This window comes from Acanthaster planci, linkage group LG17 (assembly GCF_054643075.1).
Source record: "Acanthaster planci isolate LZ-2023a linkage group LG17, COTS_SCS, whole genome shotgun sequence".
In the NCBI taxonomy this organism is placed as follows: domain Eukaryota; kingdom Metazoa; phylum Echinodermata; class Asteroidea; order Valvatida; family Acanthasteridae; genus Acanthaster; species Acanthaster planci.
Window position 1 is genome coordinate 6,671,037 of NC_141793.1, and position 24,310 is coordinate 6,695,346.

Genomic DNA, 24,310 nt, shown 5'->3' on the forward strand with positions numbered 1-24,310 from the left:
TTCATGGTGTAGTTTGGCACACAAATAATCAACATTTAGATACTTAATGTAGCATTTGGTTACCTAAAGATTTCTTTTTACTGATAAATAAAATCAGCCGCTTAAATTGTACGTACATGTATATCTACATGTAGCAAATCGTGTCTTTTCATCGATAGTGTTCAGCGTGACAAGTCAAGTCTGTTTTCATTGGGGTTATCTGACATAACACTTTCTGTGGTCACATGGTTATTGGAAAAATTCGGCAATTGGACTGTCCATAAATGGGTACGTAGTTAGCAGTCGGGATGTCGCGGTGGGTGTGGATGCAGTGCATGTTTCATGATGCAGCATGCACGAGGTCCTGTGGCAGTTTTTGAAAGAGATTTGGTGATTTTTTTTATCGGCGTCACGAAAACGTCAAGATAACTGGGTACAAGGCATTTATTCTGAAATTATGGTACAAACATCTGTCAATACATGTAACCGTAATTCACATACATGACAACATGTGGATGCACGTACATATATATGTACATGTACATGTACACAGAAGTACCAGTACATGCACATGTGTGGTACACATGTTGTGCATCCATCCAGTCTGTTACAGTGCTGTTACGTCCTCTTGAGAATGCTATAATAGAAATCTACTGTAATTCAGCTGTTCCGGTGTTCATTGCTGGTCTCTGACCTCCACCACAGCCAGCTTTGATTACACCTGTCGCATTGTATTTTGCTCAAAACCGAGAACACACTGACTTGAAATTTTAATGCTGTCTTCTTCAAGTAATCTTCTGGAAATTCCAAAGACTGAAAGATTATACTTTTTTCTCAGACTATTTATCCTCCACTTTCCATATTCAGAGATGCGCATGTTTGAAACCACAGAATGAAAGACTTCCTTATGTCTCCATGTAAAAGCATAAATGCTACTTAATGAAGAAAGCGCGCAAAATTATTTCCCCACAACCAGAGAATTATGTGAAAATCTGTTCCCATTTGCGGGATAAAGTGTGAAAATATTTTCCCACTTGTGGGAAAAGGTGTGAAAATCTTTTTCCACTTTAGGTAGTTTTTCACAATTTGAGAAATGAAAACGAATTCCCTGGGAAAAGAAACAGTGTGAAAAGATTTTCCCGTTTTGGTCTTAACTTAAATCATGATGTACATGTACTCGTGTACTGTACATGTACATTTGCATCTGTCAGCATATCACATACTGATAAACACTGCAAAGCTCAGAGTGGTTTGGAGTACTCTGAAAATGGAATAGGTTTTATACTTCAAAGGCTTCCTTCTGAAGAACTGAGCTTGGCATTGAATGCAAGGCATTGACAATTCTAAGCTCAGCACACCTTTCCTTCGTGAGATCCCATCTGAATGAGAAAGTTATTTGTAAATATGCATACATGATATATCTGGTCAAATGTCCTGTTCCAGGCAAGTATGATTTTTTAATATTGGAACTTTTGTGCAATTTCAACATTATTGATGGAATCCATTGTAAGTTTCTGTATTTGTGAGCACAGTACCAGTTTTGTAGTCCAAACCATTTTGTCTAGACCAAGGACTGAGACTGAGGTATTCAAAACTGGGACTGAGACCAGCCCTCTCCAGACACAGACCAAGGCTTTTCCAGGGCAACACCAAAAGTGTACATGTATGTACACGTAGGACACCGTTAATGAGGCATTTCAGATTGAACCCAACCCTAAACCAACACGTCCAACACGAAAGCCCTTTCACACAAGTGTTGAAAACAAGGGTCCCATGCATTGCAATTGGATCAATGTCACAAAATAGAAATATTGTGTCATGAGACAGTACATCCCTGCCACCAAAATGCATGGGGCACTGTGAGTTACATGTACCGTAGTTGCATGGATAGAGACATCCAAAATTTCAAACTGATGCAAAATCCATGCGATGATGATTGCCAGGATTGGTCTTGTACGGTATGCACACCTTGCTGTTGTCGTTGTGCAAGTGGTGGTTCACTAACTTCACTGAAAGCTACAAAATACTACTTTGTCATAAAATGTAGCATGCAGTGCTGTGGCCTGCATGTATGTGAGTACATGACCTTATTGTTCTCTGAAGCCATAAAATACCAGTACAATAGATAAAACAATGGATCATAAAGTGCTGAGGCACTATGAATACATGACCTTATTGTTCTCAATAAGGTTAACAATGGAAGTGCCCCAGCCAGAAGTAGCAATTTGTAGGGCTAGGTCCTTTAGTGTCATATTACTATATACATGTACATTGTAGTTTTGGGAGAACCGAGTCCTTTACCCCCGGTGATATGCCAGGGGGTTAGGGTTAGCTACATGTAAGGTTGCACTACACATGCTCAATGTGCAACCATAGATATCAGTGTAAAATCAGTGAAAAATAAGACGGTCTGGTGATGTTCAGGAAGGGAGTGTGTTGCACTAGAAATGCACTGCTGTGACAATTTTCTTATAAAGTTCACTAATGTTTGCCTACTCATTCTTTTAACCTTCATTCCCCCAAATAGAGGTACTGGTACATGTACATGTAGCAGTCAAACTTCAGCCTCAGGTTTTGAAAGATGTCGCCCATATCTGTCCAAATTGGGCCCAAAAGTTAGAGATTTTGTGATTGAAATATCCTGAGCTGGAAGCTGCGAGCCCCCGAAAAACCTTACTTGTAGAAAAAGTTCTACTAATGGTCCTAATTTTGGCCATCTTGTATTGAAAACAACCTGTGAAGCTCACACTCAGGAATCTAGCAACATGTATTGTTGGTAAAAAGTGCCCCAAATCTATGCTGCATGTGGCTACTTGTGAGTCAGATGAATGAAAAGCACCCATGACCATTACATAATAAAGATATAAAAACCTACAAATGACAGATGTGCACAGCTAACGTATGTTCCAAGAGTTAAATAATGTTTCTTCAAGTTCATCACCAAATTTGAGCATGAATGTTTGTGAAAACTGCCCTCTTGATGCCAACTTGGGAAACATGCAGTGAAATGACTTGCATCAAAAAGCACGCACATGGGGGATCACTGGTACCCTGTTCAAAGAGTATTGCAGTACCAGTGGTAATAATGTGTAATAAGGGATGGCAGTTCACACATTGCACTACACCCTGTGAAAGTCAGTCTGTGATGAAATTGTCCTTTGACAAAGACACCCCAGCACCCACTGTTACAGATGTGACCCCAGCACCCACTGTTACAGATGTGTTTCCAGCACCCACTGTTACAGATGTGACCCCAGCACCCACTGTTACAGATGTGACCCCAGCACTTACATGTACACGTATGTAAAAGGTCCTCAAGACACATCACAACTATGGCTATTAAGTCTAAGCTATCCTAGACAGGTAGATATGGGCCATTCTATAACTTACATGTAGGGATCTAAATTTTTCGTGTCCATGGCACATCTGACCTACTGTATGATTTTGCAAGTTCAGAACAATTGTATAATTTCCAAGAGTAACGCATTAATGCACATTACCTGTTGCACAAATAGAAATAGTTTAAAATCATTTTCCATGTCAAATAACAAGGGTAAGGTGTAACAGGGACACAATATGTCATACTTTTGGACCCCAAATTTATCCAATGACCCATATAAGTATTTGATCGCAAGAAACTTGTCCTTTTGAGACAAAGACCAAAACTCCTTGCAGAGAGGTGTGTGGTTTCTGTTGTAAAGGTTAACGATATACTCCAAAATAAGGATCACTCATTGATCAGCCTAAAAGCTTGTACAGTACAGTGACTTCAGATGTAATTACATGTAAAGATGAGGCTTGTGCTATGTATCAGTAAATGTATGTAATCGAGTTTAAAGATGAACATTATCATTAAGGTGCATTTTGATAAAAGACAACAACCAGATCTTAAGATCCAAGACTCACATCAATACACAACAGTGCTTTTGAAATCAAAGCCCACCCACAGCTCTTCAAAAGTAATGTTTCACATGCAACCTTTGCCCAAATATGACTGGAGCTAAACAGAGACGATCTTCGACTACTGGTAATGAAGACTATCTCTGGTTGGTTTGTTTTGGATGTTCACAAAACATTTTTAACATTACTGGTACATGTGCACTGCCTAATTATAAAAGGGGGACCTCTAATCAATTACTGCATGACTAAAAGTAGCAATTGCTACAAAATGCACAAGCTGCAAAGGGGGCAATTTGTTTTACTTCGGTTGCAGCGTCACTTGTCCCTTCTTTCTACTTTCCAGCAGAATCCCTGACGACTTTGTGTTTTCACCAACTTTGAGTATTCAGGGCAGGGAGCAGTATGTACACACATATTTTGAAGCTAATTGAACTGTAAGAGTAGCTATTAAGATACAAAGAGCAAGTGGGAGAGCTTTGTAACTTGCACAGAGGGAGGGTGGCCTTGGGGGAGACAATTTGGGACTATAACAATAAGGCAAGATGCTAAGAGAGGAAGGTTGTCATTCTGTGGCCTTGTGGGATTGTTCCCCCTTCTTATGAGGCCTCAAAAATCTGCATGTTGCCAACTAGCCCAGCTTTACTTACTGGTCTACCTTCAGTTTGGAGTTATGGGTACGTGGAAGTCTGCCTAAGCCACAGTTAAAGAATCATGAAAAGGCAAGGACTTTTAAATTAAGAAAATGCATTTTGGAACGTGTTTGGTTACAAATGTTCAATGGCCAAGGCCATTTCACATATTTTGGTGAGCATAGCCATACGCCTTGCTGTGGGAAGGAGAGCCAAGGAAACGAACACCTTACCCTCAAGAGTATGAGGCAGGTGTACAAAAGGATCAATTTGGCAACAAAGCCTGAAAGTTGACCCCTGATGGTGCACTTCCAGAACCCTTGGATGGGAATAATAACATGCAAAAATATTAAAATTTGCATTTTTTCATTTGTTTATATATTCAGTACCTCTTAAGAAACTCACCTCGGAAAAAAGCTTTGTAAACTATTTGCTAGCATATTAATTTATAGAAATTGAAAAATTACCTGACCTGAAAGAGAAATATTCAGCCAAAAACTGAAACTTTCGAAAATCTATAATACATGAAGTCCAGTGCAATTTGTGTTCTCAATAGCAGATGAACATTAACAAATTATATTTTCTAGTAGGTTTTCAGTGAAAGCAAAAATTAAATTATCAACATATTTCAAGTTTTAAGTCATTTGTTTTTTCTGTAATGCCAAGCGTATTCCTCTCCGTGATATGTTGTGCTGCAGCTATTTTCTTTAGCAGTTTGGTTATCAATGCCCAGGTTTCTGCTCCATAGGTCATTGATGGAATTATGAGTTGTTCAAAACACCTTCCTTTTCAGGCATAATAGAATATCTCCTCTCATAATGTTACTCAACTTTCCATATTGGCATCAACCCAATTTAATCCCTCTTTGAACTTTTTGATCTTGATTCTTTTCATTCAGACTAAATCTTTGTCCCAGTAAGATGTATTCATCGACTTCTGAAATAGTGTTTCCATAGATTTTGACAGATCTTTTTGGCTCTAGTGTGTTTCTCATTGTCTTTGTTTTCATCATGTTCATTTTCAGTTCACATAATTTGCTGGCATCTGCAAGGTTCTTGGAGCATTTCCAATATTTCACTTAGGCTCTCTCCTTTAAAGACAATATTGTTTGCAAATCTAAGATGGTTAATCGATTGATGTTAATCGCTCTTTCTTCCCAATTCAGTGAATGGATCTCTAGATGGGCTGTGATCAGCTTGGGTGAGATGGTATCACTTTGTTGGACACCTTTCTTCATTTTAATCTTTTTGCTGTGTTTATGAAGAGTGACTGTATTTGCCATAAATATCCTTCAGTAATTCCAGATATACATGTAAATCATTTATATGATAATGTGATAATGTGATATGTGATAATGATCCAGAGATCTAGGTTGGAATAGTAGGCACACAGACCTACCGGTATCAAGTGGATTCAATATAAACAACAAACTCTAAAAACAAAATTGGTTGTTAAATTCTGACCCAATGATGTGCATATATTTTTATTCATCTACCCTCTACTTTTAAGAATTTACGATGAAATCAGAATGCACACTTTGTAAGACCCAAGACTTTCAGGTGTGTAAGGATAAAAGCTGTGTAACTACAGTACAAAAGAATTGTTACACAATGTAAAAAACTGTTACACACCCTAAATAATACATGCAGAATAGTTAAAGATATATTGTACCTGTACATGTAAAGGCCTGCTACATGGATACTGCTGTTTTAAAAAATTAAACAAATTTAAGAACTCGATCAGAGTAAAATTACTCACGAGGACACTATTCTTTGATTGCATACGTGTATTGCATGACGACACCAACAGCAGAAACTAAGACCATGCAATAGAATGAGTTTACTACAAGCCATGAAATTGCTCCTTTGTTTCAATGAAACCTGTTTTCAATTTTTGTTTCACCGTTTTAATCTGTATTTTGGGGCCTTTTGATTTTAATGCTAATACAACTTTACTTATTCATGAGCAAGACTGTGGTATCCTGTCAGGCACAGAACCTCAATGTTGCACTAATTTGTGTGCAAAAAAAATAGCTTTTTTACATTTTGAAATTGTAAATTTCCATTTCAGGGTCAATGTATTTGTATACATGTACATGCAGCAACAAGCCAACGATCACCATTTTCTCAGATACATGTATGTTTTAAGGGTCAACTTTGGGGTTAAAAATGTGAACATGAAAACAGGTAAACTGCACAATAAGAGTACCCTCACTCCCTGAGAAAGGTCCAGAAAATGTTTAACGCTTAAAAGTGCATTTGAATAAATTGAACTCCAAAGGATTTTAAATACCAGTAGTTTTGATACATTGAAGGAGAGTATAAATATGCATTACATAGTAAAAGCTGCGCCAAAGTAAAATGAATTGCATGTTTCCTTCTAGCCACTGTCTCAAGCCATTACTGTAAGAGATTTATAAGCAAATTATACTAACTTTGGTCAGTAAGTTCTTAATTCATACATGTAGGGTAGAAAAGTCTCAAACTCAAGTTCAGAGATGTAATGTCTCACAAAAGCCAGTTTTTTTTCTAAACATTCAAGTCCTGCTGAATCAACAACAACTGCCTGACAATTATTTGAGTCCCCAGAGTGTACGTAAGCTGCCAGTCAAATGGAATAATATTAGACCTGGTTGATTTTCTTAAATTGACAATGCAATTCAGCCCTTGGCCACTGAAAACCAGCTCAATCATACTGACCTTTTATTATGAAACCGCTAAAGGCCATCAGGTCCACAGTACTGGCCTGATTCATAATTTCACACTCACACTTGATACCAGTAGGTCAACCGACAAAGAAGAAAAATGCATAAATCATGGTGTCCGTGTAGAAACAGCATCACAGTTTGGGTCATTTCTAGAAAATTCCATAAAATAGGTTTGTGGCAGGTCAGTATACAGTATATATCTATGCTTGATGATTTTATAGGAGATACATACATGTAATCTTTTCAATAACATTCTGCTGATTTTGAATGGATGAGATCATCCATAAGAACATTTAAGGTTTAAGTGACACGACACGCATACTCCTGTCAAAATATTGAAACTCGTTGAGCACTTTTGGACAAACACACCGCAACATCCAATTATTTCAGCACAAAGGGCAAACAGTTACATGTAGCTCTTCCTGCATCAAGACATTTGTTAAATTCAAAGTACTGTACTGGTAGTTCATTATTTAGTGTAAACTACCATTCTATTCAATAACATGTGAGTAAATGTAATGATAACGTCTTGTAACACGCATGCACTGTATGTATCTACCAGTAGGCACATCCGCGCACCTGATCAAGGTATCACAATACATTATTATCCCTGATCAAAAGGCCATAATTATTCCTAAAATCCATCTCAGCCCCCTGGGGAGTACAGAGCTTGATCACTACCAAGATTCAAACCAGAGCCTATATGTGAGTCACAGACCCTAACCACTAGGCAACATGCCTCTGCAATCAATGTTAAAGAGTCAGAATATGTGAACTGCAGAGTATCATAAATGCTCCAAGAAGATCAAAACTTTCTGAAGAATAACACTTGAAGTACATGTATTTTCCATCATAATTCATAATGGTGTAAAATGTAAAACCCAGAATTTCAGAAGATACAACCACTGACAGGGGCATTTCTCTGAATGGGACCCTTTTTTGCATGTTTTACATTGTTTTAAATCCCGTAGCTATACAGTTGGGAAATACATCAAAACTTATTTTTAGCAAATGTATAGGAGTGAGTTCTTCCATGTCCATCACAAGATTTATAGGACTTAAGTAAAGGAAAACAGTTGGGTCTGGTGAATGACTACAGTTCCTTGGTTTTTCTCCTTGCAATAAATCTGCCAATGTGGTGGTAATCAGCATTCAACACAGAAGTGCTCCCATCTGAATGCCACAGTCTGTGCCATTAACACGTTTTATTTCCTATTCATTCCCCTCAGCTAGTGAGGTGACTGACCTCAACCCAAGTTCAACCAACAATTCCAATCAAGGCTTAATTCCACTTGTTCTTAGCTGCAGCTGTTCAATATTTTAGCAATTACATGTACAGGGCTCATACTCATAACTGTCTTGAACTGTATGATGACTATGTACATGTACATCCCAATATGTATCCTAAAGTAATAACTGAGGAAAATACCTACAACTGGTACTGATTTTTCTGTTCAACAAACACTAAATTGCTTTGTGTTTGTGAACCCAACCCTGGGGGCATTTACACATTGTACAGAGCGAGCATTTCCACAAGCACTTCTCAAGTAGTGAACAAATACATGTAGTTCTTATTCCCTTTAATTGACCCTTTGCTTAATTCCTAGCTTCATTTCTATTCTCATACATTTGCTGTACATTCAATCTGAAGTAGGCAAGTTATGTCAGTATGTGACTGTTTAGAAACCATTTAGGCTTATCCCACAGACCAGACATAACACTGCAGAGATCAATGTCTGACATAATGTGCCTTCTCTGGGGTTCATCCATTAACACGGAAACATTGCAGACATGGCTGACCTATAAAATAAGACAAATGAACAGTATTTCTTTGCCTGGATACTAACATTACTTGGATCGAAGGTTACAAAGTCATAATAAACACCCTGTCTCCAGAGGGCCCGGAGTTCTTTGTTTTTCCCACAGCTCAGATAAACACATACTGGTACATGTACACTAACAGCACAGTTTCAAAAATCTTGCCACTACAGATTCTGAAACAAGTGGCCATAGTGCAACAAAGTACCGATACATGCACTTTTCTTTTCTAAGTTTTCCTTTATTCAACATGTGTATGTGTATTTGTCCAAGAAATTTCTGATATCCATACACTGGCTTAAAAAAAAAAGGAACAAGAAACGGTCCAATTACCAAGCTACATACATGTACATGTCAGCAAACTCCCTTTTGAGATGTGCCATACTTAAGCCTTAAACCATCACCCCAGACCTGATTTTACTGGACAGATTGGTGGAAAAGTTTTTTGAAGTGGCTTTAAAGTCTGTGCCTGCATAATGCAAGAAAAAGTGTATTGATCTAAGAATGAAACCACTTCAGTACTTGCTTAATGCATTTGACCAACAACACAACATTTAAAGAAACTAGGACCACTTGGGGTATACAGGTTGGGAGCCAAAGGCCAGGTATGCACAGGATCATGCTGGGTAGATGCGCATCACTTGGCTTCTACCTCTGTGTTGAATCTCTTTCAGGTCAATGTCTAGATTAGATTTCAGTAATGGTTCTAATTAAGGTGTTTGTTATCATCCAAGCACTAAACTGAATATCTCTACATTGTCTTCTCTCTGCAGGTTTCTTTAGGTTTCTTTGTGAAAATTTGTAAGATGAAACACGTACCGAACTTAGCACATGGTGCAAAAGAACAATATTTCTTTGATAAGGGAAACCCCACATGTACTTAGTAGGCCTACATTTTTTTTTTACTTTACATCTTTAAACAGAGTTCAAGGTAATTTTAAGGCAAACATTTATACCTGATTAATCCATTTCCAATATATGGCTCCATCAAACTGAAATCATGTAAGGGTCAAATACCAGTACACGTACACTAAAGTGCACTTTTTGGATAGGATTTCATTTATAAATTTTGCTGGTAAATTGCAAAAAAAAACCAAATCCATGGATTGGTGTTGATCTGGGTCAAGATGTTTGATCCCAGATTTAATCTGGTTTAAAGTGCCTTGAACAGGTTTACTTCAGAATGAAATATTTAAATGGCATGAGTGAAGTGATTTAAATCTGACAACAGGGTTAGAATGGGTGAGAAGGTCTGCATGTTTGTACATGTATGTAAGCATTTTTGTACTTCCAGGGCTCCTGTGCAGGAGAGAACACAGAATACACTATGGACTATTTATGGAAACAAGAATTGACAGGAGCCAACGACAAGGTCAACAATGTGAAACAAACACCCCCATCAGTGTCCATCAATGTTGTTTTTATTTTTGAAGTACTTGTACTTCAAACCAGAACTGTTGGGGAAAACCAAACAAAGTTGAATGCTGGAACCATGGATCAGTAAATACATGTACTGGAGAGAATGTCTATTAAACATTTATGTCATGTAACTTCAGCACTACTGCTGTCAGACAGCTAAAACCCTTTCACATTTTTTTTGGGAAATCTATAAGAATGTCAGGAGCTTGGAGATGGAATATTCTTCCCATTAAAAAAAAAAGAAGCTTAGATGTGTCTTAAAACCACCTTTCTTATGACATTATTTAAGCATGCAATAGACATTCTCATTCCAATGGACACACTTGTTAATCATCCAGCATACTGCATCCTACATGTACATGTACAGTAGAGTTTATTCCTGCTCCCCAACAGGATTTTGGGAAAGTACAGTTTCCTTACTTTAAAATGCTCGCATCATTCTTCAAGAAAGCAGCAGGAAGTTAAGAAAAAAACAAACAACATTTTGTCATTCATTTGGACAGGGACCATCTTGTCAGAGGCAAACCAACAAGCTATTGTCAGACAGCTTGGGTTGCATATTGTGTAGGTACATGTAGGTGTGTTGATGCTCGGCAACATGTGATAAGCCACTGTCTATTATTTCAAAGAGATACATGTAACACATAACTGTTGCAACTCATAAATCTAAAGTCCCTAGCCCCATCCATGGTGTGACAAATCATGACTCTTTATACTTTCATCTTGATGGGGACACGCATGTTCCCCTCTTGAAGCCCACCTTCTTTTATGTCTAGGGAAGGCAACAACAAAGAGTTCATACAGATCCCTGACCACTAAAGAGATTTTTTCAAACAAAATGAGGTAACACCCACTTCAATGGATGGGCGGCATCTCAAATCTTCAAAGAGCTTAAGGCTGGTGTTAAGTCAAGCAACTTCTCTGAGGACCTCTTCTGTCATGGTTCTTGCAATTAATAATACAAGAGATGACAGTATTCGGCATTGGGCTCAAAGAATACTTGAGTTGAATGTTCAGAAGGATAAAGTGGTTCAGACGTAACAAGCACTCATAAGATTATGACAGATCAGAATTTTACACAGGGCTGGAGCATTCTAGGATTTCTTTTCCAATCTTATACTCTAGGTTTCACAGGCCGATGATTACACAGCAATGGGGTACACATAGCATATACATTTACATATATATATGCTTGATCAAATTTCTTCAAATAACTTCTAGAATTTCTCTAACACCTATTTGTACATTTGTATATTTGTACACACTTTACAGTAACAAAACCTTTATAATGGCAATTTGTGTTCAATTTCAGTTGAATTATACTGTGTCTACATAAACAAGTACAGTACTTCCCCGTATGTAGGCCTACATGTTCATGTGAGTTTGGAAATAACCTTCCTCCTGCTGCGTCCATGAGAAGTCATTTTGTAATCAAACTAAAGAGATGCTTTTGTCTGTATAACAGCGAAGCTACATGTACAAGTACAGTTGTACAATTCAATTGGCACAGCACAATAGTACACACTGCATGTGTGCAGTACGTGCCTTGTGAATAAAACTCAAAATGACTTGCTTTTCTGTTACCTGCAATATCCAGCAACAGAACAAATATTGGATTTACATATACTTACACAGTACAATGGTCCAGAGCTGCTGATCTAAGCCAACCAACACCTGACACCCCTAATACCAAGCTAGCAGTCTCAACTAAACTTCCTTGAAAAGTGTTTATAACGTTCCTACTTGGACTTCACCAAGCTTGCTCCATCCACTAGCAGTACAACCAGGATCCTTACTAGTACACGGTCCATTTACTTGATGATTTCATGTATTGTAAACTTTGCCAAAATCTCCTTAAAAACAACCACTGCTGGAAGCAATACCAAGTTTCTAAGTTGAACAAAGCTGACATGTACATGTACTTTATGTCTGGATGAAAGAGAGGAGATTAACTGTTCTCCTTGTGTATGCCTTTATGCTTTGACTACTCTCATTGACTTACTTATTGATCTTAGGGGGACACATCAGGGCCACTTAAACATCCTGTTTTAATCCCCCTTCACTCCCTATGTGAGTTCCTATGTGGGAATGCACCTAGAATTCACATACTGGTCAGATGTGTATGTACATGTACATGTAGGCCCATACAAAAACAACTTGAACATTACTTTAACCCTAACAGTCCTCAGTCCTCCAACAGGTGAAGGATTGAGGACTGTTAGGGTTAAAGTGCACTGTTATTATTATCATTTATTCCGCCAAACAAAAGTGAACCAAACAAATTAGAACATGTATATTAAAAAAAAAGACAAACATCAAACAACCAACCAAAAGAACCAACCAAGACCGATGTTACTTTTAATATGTAGTATTTATGATGGTTTTCACACACAGAAAATAGAAGTTAATTGTGTTGAGTAAAATGAGTGAAATTATCTAGTAATGGTGCACAGATGGTGCACTTCCCAAACTATTGCAGTGGATTAAATTTAAACTTTTAATACTTGCTTTCAGAGCCATTTGGGGCAATGGACCTGCTTATTTCAGTCTCCCACTTAAACAATTTAACGAAAACCTGGAGCTATTTCAGCTCCAATTCTCGAAGGGAAACGTCCAAAGAAAATCAGTGCCGGAAATAGAACAATAAATGTCCGTGCCCCTTGGCTCTGGAATGACTTGCCTGTGTCATTCAGACAAATTACACTAAGAGAAATAACATGTAAACATTTTAATATTTGCAATTATTTTTCAATGTACATGTACAGTAAACTCCGGCTAAGTCGACATCATACAAGTCGGTACATTGCTTGAGTCAGCTTACTAATAAAAGTCCAGAATGTCCCCAGTGTGTTTCCATTGAAATTTGTATTTTCCAAGTCGACTTTTATAAGTCGTCATTTCGCTTAAGTCACCATCTTATTTTCAGCCCCTTTTCCAAATAGAACACAAGAACATTCCTGTTTAAGTCGGCATTTAAACAACCACACATTGCAACTGCAACTTCCCTGCTACAGTTTGCAAGGAAATGGTGTCGAGTAAAAAGTCACACAGTATTGCTTACTGACGTCTGTTTATCGTCTGCTAATCAGCATGGCCCGTGATTGCTGGGTCTGCATTATGTTACTGCGAAGTCACAAGCTTTGCTCGGACAAATCCCTTATCAGCCAGTGTACACTCAAAAAAGCTTCTTATTCCAGTTCAAAAAAGTGGAAACTCGAGATGAAAACACATAAAGGAAAGTACCAGATAATCCTGGAATGAAAAAGGTGGATCTGGCTCAGAAGTTTGGCATTTGAGGAACCTTGTTTGACATCTTGAAAAACAAGGACAAGATCATTGAAGCTGTGGGAAAAAAACGATGCCAGAAATGGCAGCATAAAGTGTGTCAAATAAGTAACATTCGATGATGTGAATTCTGCCCTTCTCACATGGTACGGTAAACGTCTTGTTTGCCTGATTTCAAATCAATGGAAAAATGTTGCTGGTGCAGCCCTGCAAAATTCGCCACTAACCTTGGCCATGAGGAACCCAAGAAACTAACCCAAAGTTGGATTGAGCAGTGTGCAATCGGCAGAGTGCAAAGAGCAGGTCAATATGGTGGTGTTGATGCACTGTTTTTACCAAATGGAAGGAAAACTTCAACAAATTCTGGATAAATACCGTCCAAGGGACATATAAACAATGCAGACAAAACTGGCCTCTTCTGGCAGATACTCCCTGAGAACTCCCTCAGTTTCAAAGGGGAATCACACCACAGAAGAAATGCATCACACTACTTGTGTGCACTAATATGGACGGATCAGAACAGTTACCGATGTACATGTATGAAGGACTAAAAGATCACATTTCTTCAAAAATGTACGCCACTTGCTTGTCACCTACTCTGCAAATAGGAAGGCTTGGATAACATCGAGACGGTTTGACAAGTGTCTGAAAAAGCTGTATCACCACATGGTGACATCAAGGAAGGCAAATCGCCATGGTCATGGATAACTGTCCAGCCCACCCACAAAATGAATACAAAAACATCAAACTGGTATTCCTGCCACTGAACACCACAAGCTGCACCCAACCCATGGAGGATGGTGTAATCAAAAACCTGAAGTTCCACTACTGACGGATTCTGGCAATGCATCCTCTGCAAGCAGCGGAGGGAATTCCCCCTTCAAGTGGGATCCTCTTGATGCACTGTTTGCCACTGTCAAGACTGCTTGGAGTCAGATGACCCAAGCTACAATAGCAAACTGCTTCGGCAGAGCTGGCTTTGCATGCCCACACCCTGATGAGACATGCCCAGCAGCCATTCCAACTGCCATGATGCCCCACACGCACAGGAAAATGAAGGGTAAGTAAACCAGTTCCGCAACACCCAGGAGAATCTGTCAGACATCTTCGGCCAAGACTGGATCCCATGTCAGCAGACAATGTCAGCACTGTGCGGAAGTTGGTGGAAATACCCAGGAGCTCACTGATGAGGAAATTGTCAAATCTGTGCTGTCGGAAAATGCCAACTCAGATACAGGGTGCAGACCACTAATTCAAGTGAGAATTTCTGACCAGCTCATTAGCATTAAAAGTGCCCCCACAGTATCTTTTGAAAAAGGAGACTGTTTGGCCCCCAAAATGGTGAGATTGTGTAAATCGTTGCCAGGATCAACTCCCTGGGTCTTTGAGCTTTCATATGAGGGCAGAAGGGCTGAAAACTACGGTTGAAAAATGGTCCTAAGTGCCCGAGAAAGTTGAGGGTTGCCACTTGAAAAATGGCTGCAATCAGACTTCGGAAAAATCACTTTTTGGGGGGTGATTTTGTTTTGTGGGAATAATTAAAAATGTAATTGGTTAACCCACAAAAAAATTGAAAAGAAATTGAAAGATAAGCGACCAGACAAGAATTTCATTTGTGTTTCAGAAATCTCAGGGATGTTGGCATGCATGCTATTGGGCCCTGAACGGTGCTGATTTTACACTGTTTTCAATGGGGCTTGAATTAGTGGACTGTACCCTACAAAGGCAGAAGAACCTGAATCTACTGACGACGTAGAGGCCCCTAGCAAGCCTGCACTGCCACCTTCTACTCGCAAGGCATTCAGTGCTCTTGATGTTATAAGGTGCTTTGCTTTGTTGACCGAAGTTTTCCTGGAAAGCCTGATTAAGTGAGGGAATTGTGTAGAAACATTTCTTGTGGCTGAGAAGCCCAAGAGATCGAAACAGTCACAAATCACTGATTTCTTCTGAAAGGACAATGTATAAGAACTCTCTGGGTGGGTCCGTCACATGTATCTTTACATCAAATACTATAAGACTTTATCATTGTTTAGTCTTTGTGTATGATGTAAAGCATGGCTAATAATAGTTCCAAACAAATGTTTTTCAATGAAATAGAGTCTTCCCATTAATAATTTAAATTTGTGAGAAATTTCACCCTAGAGTGTATTTGAAATGCAAGCATTTCAACTGCTCCACTTGAACAAAATTATCTCATCTGAAGTTTTTGATATTGGCGAAATTTTGGATCAAATTTGCAAGGTTGAAAAAGTTTACCAAAGACATTATTAAAGGAAACACAAAGGAACAGTAGTCAGGCGATGGGTGTTTTATTTTAAGGCTGTTTAACTTTGCAATTTCCTACATGTTTTACATGTATGCACTGAACACAGCATTCGATCAAAAAGGGGTTTCCCCAATATTGTATCAGAGCAACTCAATACCTGTAGCCCTCTGGGTGTCTAGCATGCGTGCTGTGTATTTTGGGGGTCTTGTTATTGAGAGATGTGGTTGATTCACCGACCCACACGCACGTGCACACAAGCATGCACAACACACGGTGTCTCAGCTCAATCCACTATGCATACATGCATCGCGTTGCTTGCTCACACTCACCTCAACCATGAAAAAGATTAAGCCAGAGTAAAATCAAAGCCATGCTTTATGATTGGTGCGATGAATTACATGTACACTGTACAAGTACATGTACTGCATTCATGTATGTGCCTACATTGTAAGTCGGCAGAATGACGACTTATAGCAGGTATCAACCTTCGCATAAGCCATCACAAATTTTCAAGCCCCCCCGTGCCAACTTAGCCAGAGTTTACTGTACATGTACTTCTAAAAAAAAATAACCTCAAAAGGGACCTTTGTAAAATATTTACTTGTGTATTATGTACATGTAGGAAAGAACTGTTTGCCAAAAATTGATCTCTCACTTTGAAATTTCTAAAATACACAACAACCAGTGTAACTTAGTGTACTCGTATGCAGGTGTTGCATAAAACTTTTGTAGTGATTGACAGCTCAATGACTAACTAGTCATCCAGTAATTGCGAAGTATGATGTCTACATGTCAGAGGTGTGCCCCTACCATTTTGACTACACGCATGAAGACCCTTGGGTGATGTACACGTGTATATACATTTTACATGTACAGAGAGAGAGACCAAACAGGACAGTGGAGACCTTGTTCATGATTCACAGATACATGTACCAGTATTTGTGATCCTGTGGATGCAACAGTACGTGTACATACATGTATGTACATGTAGGTAGGCATCCTTCAGTTCTTGAGATGATGTCCATGCTGGTATTGACACTGACTCCATGACAATCCAAAGCATTTCCACTGGGAACAGTTGTTGAGTGGCTGTAGGTTGATCTGTTACCATTTTCCTGGGTTTTGGAGGGGATCAGAAAGAAGGTTGACAGAAAATGGGGCTTCCCTGTTTCAGCCAAACCATCTTGACAGATTACTTCTGTGTGAAAGAGATGATTTCACCCTCCAAAGCTTAGCGTTTGCTTGCGTCTACAAGGATTGGAGTTATGTGGTGTGTAGGGTTGGATGGAGGGTTGTTCCTTGACTGTTGTGAGCACCCTTCTGTCTGAAGTGATCTCTACGATCACTACATCCATATGATCTTATGCAATCCCCGATGAGTTCAGGAACAGGGGCTGGCTCTGAAGCAAAAGAGTCATTGGCATCAACCCAGTGGCCTACCAGAGTACTAGCGGTCCAGTACAGTGCTTGAATGACTGACATCCCATATGTTCTGTGGGTTGCCTTGCAGACAGCAGTTGCAGTACCTGTATCATGTCTCTCTGCAATAGGTGAAACTGGATGTTCAGTGTTACATGTAAGTCCAATGTTGAGTCCAACGTCCAGTGAGTCCTCCTGGTCTTATGAACGGCCTGATGAGCAAGAAGCTCATGACTTTGTAGTGTTTTTGTTATCCTCCAGTTCCCTATCAGAGTATTCAAGTGATGCTGAAGGATGAATGATTATTGAGCAGCCTCAGATGACTTGGGTAGCTGAAGGACGTACAGACGGTGGCTCCCCCACAAACGCTGTTGTTGCACTAGTGCAGTCAGAGCGGGTCACGGTATTAATGCTTTGTAAAGCTGCCATGAAGTCCGCCAGTGAAACACCATGATATTCTTTTCTAGGGGAGAGTGCCATGCCTTCTTCACCTTCAAATCGTCGAAGGAAATTAAAGATGTACATGTATGTTTTCTTGCAATGCAAGGCTTTGGAAGTGGTACTACGATAAAAAGAATTCCTGATAAGTGTTCATATTCAGAATCCTGTCATCTGAAGCCTGGCTTGACTTCAACCTGGTTGAAGGGCCGGTCAGTTTTGCATTACTACATGAAAGTTAACCCCTGGAGTGCTGGGTTGTGAGCGATGTGTAGATAGGCCAGGTGGGGGCAAAAACCTTGACGCCCACGGGGCCCATGCCAGACCTTTGAGCTCCAGCTGGAGTGTGAGTGATGTGTGTAAAGTTATCTTGACTGGGTACAGCAATCGGTGACCAGTGTGAAGTTTGTTTAATCATTCCTCCATGGTTCAATGCAGTTGGGTGTCATTGACAATTCCATGTATGACTGTGGATCCAAGTTCCAACTGGGACCCATCAGTTTTTAGGATCCAAGTGGGACCCATCTACCCTACCATTTTTCAAGTGTTTAGCTCTGGAGCCATCCAAAGAAATTTGTGTCTCAGCCTTTTTGGCCACAGTGCCCCTGTTGCTTGATGCTGTCATGAATGGGAAAGGGGGAGCAGAGGGAGACTTATTCCCCCCCACAAGAGGCAATTCCACACCAGGAGACTGACAGTTCGCCCCTGATAGGAGGTGAATGAACCCCTTTTCCTCTATGGGGTTCTCGGGAACTACATGTACATGTATGTACGTTGCTAACATCCTGGGCAGGAGAATGGTGCAAATGACTGACTACATGTACATGAGTATACCATAGAGCTGCGTATACATAGCTTTGTAAAGAGAAAAGAAAAAAATGAGGAACAGAGGGGGCTGCTTCAATGGGAAAGGCTAGTCTACTTGGCGGTCCAGTCCTGCAACAATGCAGAATATACATGCAGTACACAGTTCATGGTCCTAGCTCTATGATAGAACACAGTATACATGTACATGTATCAGTGAAGCAAGGAAGCTTGAACAATTAGAGTGTGTAAAATGGAATACAATTTGCTCTGATGCTACGAAAAAGAAGGGCAATTATGGGTGTGGCTTTGCTATGCATTGCGCTACACAGAGGGTGCTCTACTGTTGATGAAACCTTAACAATAGAGGGATTTCACAATAGTGCCGTCTGCGCATATCCGCATCGAAACCGAGGCTCTCTGTGTTGAACTTCATCGCGTGCGCCCACGGAGTCGACACAGTACATACAGTATCCCGTTCGTGTGACACCGATTCAGTTTTAACCATGCCCACTGAACAAGATACACGACCATCGCAGGTACGTTAGTTCGCGGTAAATTGTTATTTTTTCTGTTGATTTATCGTGTCGAGTCATCCTGAAAGACTCTTCCACAAAAATTTGCAGCCTTAAAAGTCTGAATTTAACATACCTTTATGTATTTGTGTCTTGACTCCTTACTTTCAATCGTCTGATCGTATTAAGAATGGAAACTGACACATACAGCCTCGTTTTCGAACGCTGAAGAGCGCAGATCAATGCTAAAAGCGTCGTATTGGGATCCCTCTATTGGCCTGATGGCACTACGGAAATATGCATGGGTAGATGCTAAGCCTACATGTACATGTATTAGGGTAAGACGAACACTGAAGACAGATACATGTACAATACACGTATTTTCTGCTCTAAAATGCTTCTTAACATATCATTTTTGTAATATCAACTATACCCCGGTACTACCAGTATCAGACAGGGCTTGACATGTACTTTTGAGTCGCATATTTTGACTCCTTGATACAGTGCACATACCTGCCAAGTCTCACACATTAGGCACGTGACACACGCATTTTGACCAAATCTCATGCTCGCACGCATCAAGCTCAAAATGTCACACATTCTGCAAATGATGACGATAATTCACAAAAACTCATGCATTGGACAAGGTCGGCCGCGTACATCAATTTGCTTTCTATATACTGTACTGTACATGCGCACTGGACTGTATTACAGTATTAGCCTTCAGTCAAGGCTCACCTGGACACATGGCCCACACATGAAGAAGACAGGCTGTGCAGAGTGAGTGGCAAAGCTCGTGAATTGTGTGCGTCCTGAGTACACGCGTTGAGCTAGTCGCCACACGCGCCTTGATTAACGCCTATGCATTACTGATGACTCACGCCACATGTAGGCCATCTCCGAAACCGGCTTCTAGAGCTTCGGCTAGGTCTACATGTATTTTCTCGGCATCTCCAGGTAGAGCGAAGACCTACACCTACCAGTAGGTCTAAACAACAGATCTGGATGCAGCATAAATAGATCGGCAACGCATGCTGTACTGCCGTACTATAAATTTTCCGTTCCGTCGTGGACGGGCGCTGTAGAATGTAGTACATGGGCCATGCACTCAAACTTTTTCCCAATTTTTTCATTGACATTTTGTATAAATGTTAACTTGAAAACATCATTTTCATGACACAGTTGAAAACATATCGCAATGTGATTTAGTTTTGCGATTTTTAAAAAAGAATTATAACGAGCCCCGAAGACATCCCAAGCATTTCATGCATTAACTTTCATGTGGTTTTGATGATGTCACCATGAATATTTTATTCAAATTATGACGTCACAATATGATTATGCATTATAATGGACGTGGGTTTCAATCGGACAAAACAATCTCACGCATTGGAATTTCTAAAACTTGGCAGGTCTGACAGTGCATGTACATGCACACTGTATGGCATTGTTTGCTGCTGTAAAGTACATACATGTACACCTACATGTACCGGTACATGCAGGATGTTTTCTATCCCCTCGCTATATTCTTTGACAGAATTCTCACAGACAAGCAACCACTTCATTATTTTTCTGCAACTTAAGCTACTGGTACATATAGATGTGCGTGAACATGAGTAGAATTAGCAATACAAAGGTACATGTACTGTACATGTATATATTGGAAGCATCATGACAAACTGTGGACGAGGTAGATTAGGCATGCCTGATGACTGCCTGTAACCAATGTAAACAATAAAACGGGGGGGGCGGTATCAGCCAGTATTGAAGACTTGAATGGCACCCTGCTGAGATCATGCTGAGTCTGCTCCATTGACCAGCAGCAAACCTTCTGTCAGTACTACAGACATTTAATAAGTCATCAGCATTTAACTGCATTTTATTTTGAGGTTCATGTCAGTCTATTGGTTATTTATTATTAGTTTATTATTTTTGGTTTTCAAATGTTATCCCAAAAGGTGCTCAAAGAGAATAAAGAAGATCCTAGGTCACAAAAAGAAGGTGTAGTTCATGCCAATTTTAAAAAGTAGGAATGCATGAAATACACTGTAAAGGACAAATTAAATCTTTTTGAAATGAGGGGACCACTATAACCTGCCTGAGTCCTTCCCCTTCCATCACAATATCATGGCCATTATTAAAACTAAGCTCAAAATCAGAATACAAATAGAAATTAAAAGGATAATTTGACATCCAAAGCATTCATGGCTAAATGCATGTACATGTACATGAAGGTGCAATTTTTGCAAATTTGTTGACCGAGCAAATAGCAGTATTGCCATTGCTGCCAAATTTGAAGTAGTTAGATTTTAGTCCTAATCCCTTTGGTGCTATACAGTACCGGTATGTACTGTACATGTGTCATCTGAGAATCCAAACACCATACACTCTACCATACTGGTCTGGCAATGCCTTGCTATTAATGAAAGACTTTACATTAAACTGAAATTTGCATGAATGATTAAATAATTCTTTGGAAATTAATATATCAAAGAAGGCATGAAGCTTGGCAAACGGAAAATAAAATAAAATGCATGATATTTTTGGTGCAATCAATCAAAGGTTGTGAACAAGCGGCAATACATTTTGACAGAAGGAAAACGCTGAATGTGTACTACATGTACTTATCTTCCACTAATGCTTATTTTTGCCACTAAAGATGTATCAACATACTGGTATGTAACTAAAGATTTACTCAATAAATCTGACCATTCAGGGTTTACCTGCATTGATGCAACAACTTCACACGAATAGTGTTCTACCTAGGATGAAATTAAAGGAAAAGGGCGACGTGCTGGATACGGTGGGTGAGGGGGGTGACTGGACATTATTTGTGACCTGAGGGCCCTGTTTAATATTTATTACGTTAAATATGACAGCTTTGTTTTAATCTCCCATCACATCATTCAATGTCATTCAGTCATTGCAATAAGCAAAATTATCAGTTTTACACTGACTTCTAAGTTCTACTCTTTTCTCCAATTTTTTGGGGGAGGGGACTTCGCTTTGTGGGTTTTTTTGCTTTTACTAAGGAAAGAGGCAAATGTCTAATAAATATCTGATCCACATTTCATTACTGCACAATTGTATTTTACATGTGCTTGTTCTTGTTTGAGAAGCTCCATGGTACGAAATTGTTTTGCTGTGCATCAATGAAAACTAACTAGCTTAATAGGCCTTCACCTTGATTCTCATTTCATTTTGAAAAACTGCATACTGAATAGATTCTTAGGGTTTCATCTCAAAATGTATGATTTTTCTACGTACAAAAACAGGCATGCCTACTTTAAAATTAACGTAATTCACCTAGGCCACTACCACTGTTTGTACTTTCTTGCTAGGTTCTAACATTTATGTCAAAAAGAATACGTCACATGATCATTCCAAACTTATTATAACAAGGTTAGATGTTTGTGCTGAAAATAAAAAAAGGTTGCTCTTAAAATACACGTAACAAACACACACTACCAAAATAAAAGAGAGCGATTAACGATACCAAAATTACGAAGGAAATGTGAAGATATGAAAACACGACAAGACTGTGCATGGATATGGTACTATGCTCGCACCGGCCACCGAGACCGCGTGTGTGCCACCAAAAATCGTCTTCTTGAACCACGACAAAGTACATCAAAATAACCATCGATATAAATGCATTAGAAGAAACTACAGAGAAAGACCAGGTTTGTGACAAGTTAGTTGTAGCTTAATTCGATCAGTTTTCGAGGTGACACTTTGAAAGGATCGGGCAACTACCGTGCTGCCAGCCATGCCATCGCGGCTAGGCTGAAGCTGTGCACACTCCCAAGCCATAGTCTGGCTCCAGACCTGTCTACGCTTGTATTACCTTGTCAGCAGTGCGACAGGGAACCAGTATTGTGCATGCTGCGCGTAAGTGATTCTCCACAGAGCTGTGAAAACTTGGGTGTACGTGTGTACGACCTAGCTAGCTATGCCGCGCTGTAGAAGATTCGTTCGATTTCCGAGCAGTTTGCCTATGTTCCGGTGCCTTTTCGTCGGTGTTTTAAAAGAGCTTTTTTAAAATCTCTGACATGTCTGATTGCAATTTTTCTTTAACTTAATATTAGCAACTCTTCCCCTGGAAAATATAAGCATATCGATTGTGTATTGGGGGATTTTCAGCGTGTCGGGGTTTTTGCTCAACATACATGTACATGTGTATCAGCCCAATATGCTTTTGAATGCCTGGCTAGAACACTGCACATGAAACACTTCTACACATGTATTTCATTCAATACTAATGAGAGAACTAACAATTGTAAACAACTGGCACATCTACATGTGAACAAATAAAATTCCACTCACCCCTACTTCCAAAACAAGGATGTGTGGTTTTCAATAAGTACATGTACATGACCCTGGTAGACAGAATTTAGAAAAAGAAGGAGAGTTTCAACTCAAGTTGACATTTGAAGCATTGAGCCAGACAATGCCATAAAGTACAGCTAACCCAAAGGAATAAGTGAAAATTTGGGCACAAATACTAAATGTGACCTGGACTTTTTTTTATCATTTACAACTTCATTGATTATTCTTGATGTGACAGATAGAAAATGTGCTGAGATCCATTCAAGTGAATCAGAACTAATGGAAACAAATGAAAGCATTTATTGTGAGATCAACGAGTGTGACACTTGGACCCACAGAATACCACCTCTGAATCAGGCTCCAACAGACACACTGACTGTATCATTACAGTCACTTGTCAATGGCTGAAAATCCCACAAACCTCCACATTATCCCATCTGTCAGTGGCTCTCTGTGCCCACAGTACCTTACATGTGCACATGTATCAAGTGCACACTTTCAGTACATGTACATGTACATCCATATGTACTGTACATATACCGAGTAGCTCAAGGAAGTGTAACTGAAAGAATTCTTGTTTAATGTTTGCTTGCTTGAGTGAACAAATGGATGGATAGACACAACCAGCATTGTCTACCCACACTCTAGTTTCCTAGTTACAATCAAAAGGCAAAGGCAATTGGACTTTGAACGTCTTTAAATAAAGGAGTTAACCAAAAAATGGCTGAAATGTTGAAGATATGGATGCAGCTGAGAATCTGGTTGCAGAGACTGTATGTTGTTCTGCCAAAGTTTACAAAAT

The 24,310-nt window shown here is 39.5% G+C and overlaps 1 protein-coding gene across 5 annotated transcripts in view; it reads right to left on the reverse strand.

The window, feature by feature from the left end:
* Positions 1-24,310, reverse strand: part of LOC110989331 (ly6/PLAUR domain-containing protein 6-like) — an 89,614-nt gene that overhangs the window by 57,534 nt on the left and 7,770 nt on the right. The window contains exon 1 of one of the 5 annotated variants that reach the window (XM_087147670.1): positions 23,506-23,527. The exons of 3 other annotated variants lie outside the window; for them this stretch is intronic. The gene's annotated coding sequence lies outside the window, so the exon portion shown is untranslated. Of the gene's footprint in view, positions 1-23,505; positions 23,528-24,310 lie in introns of those variants that run through there. One more of the 5 variants, XM_087147671.1, reaches the window with a different exon arrangement.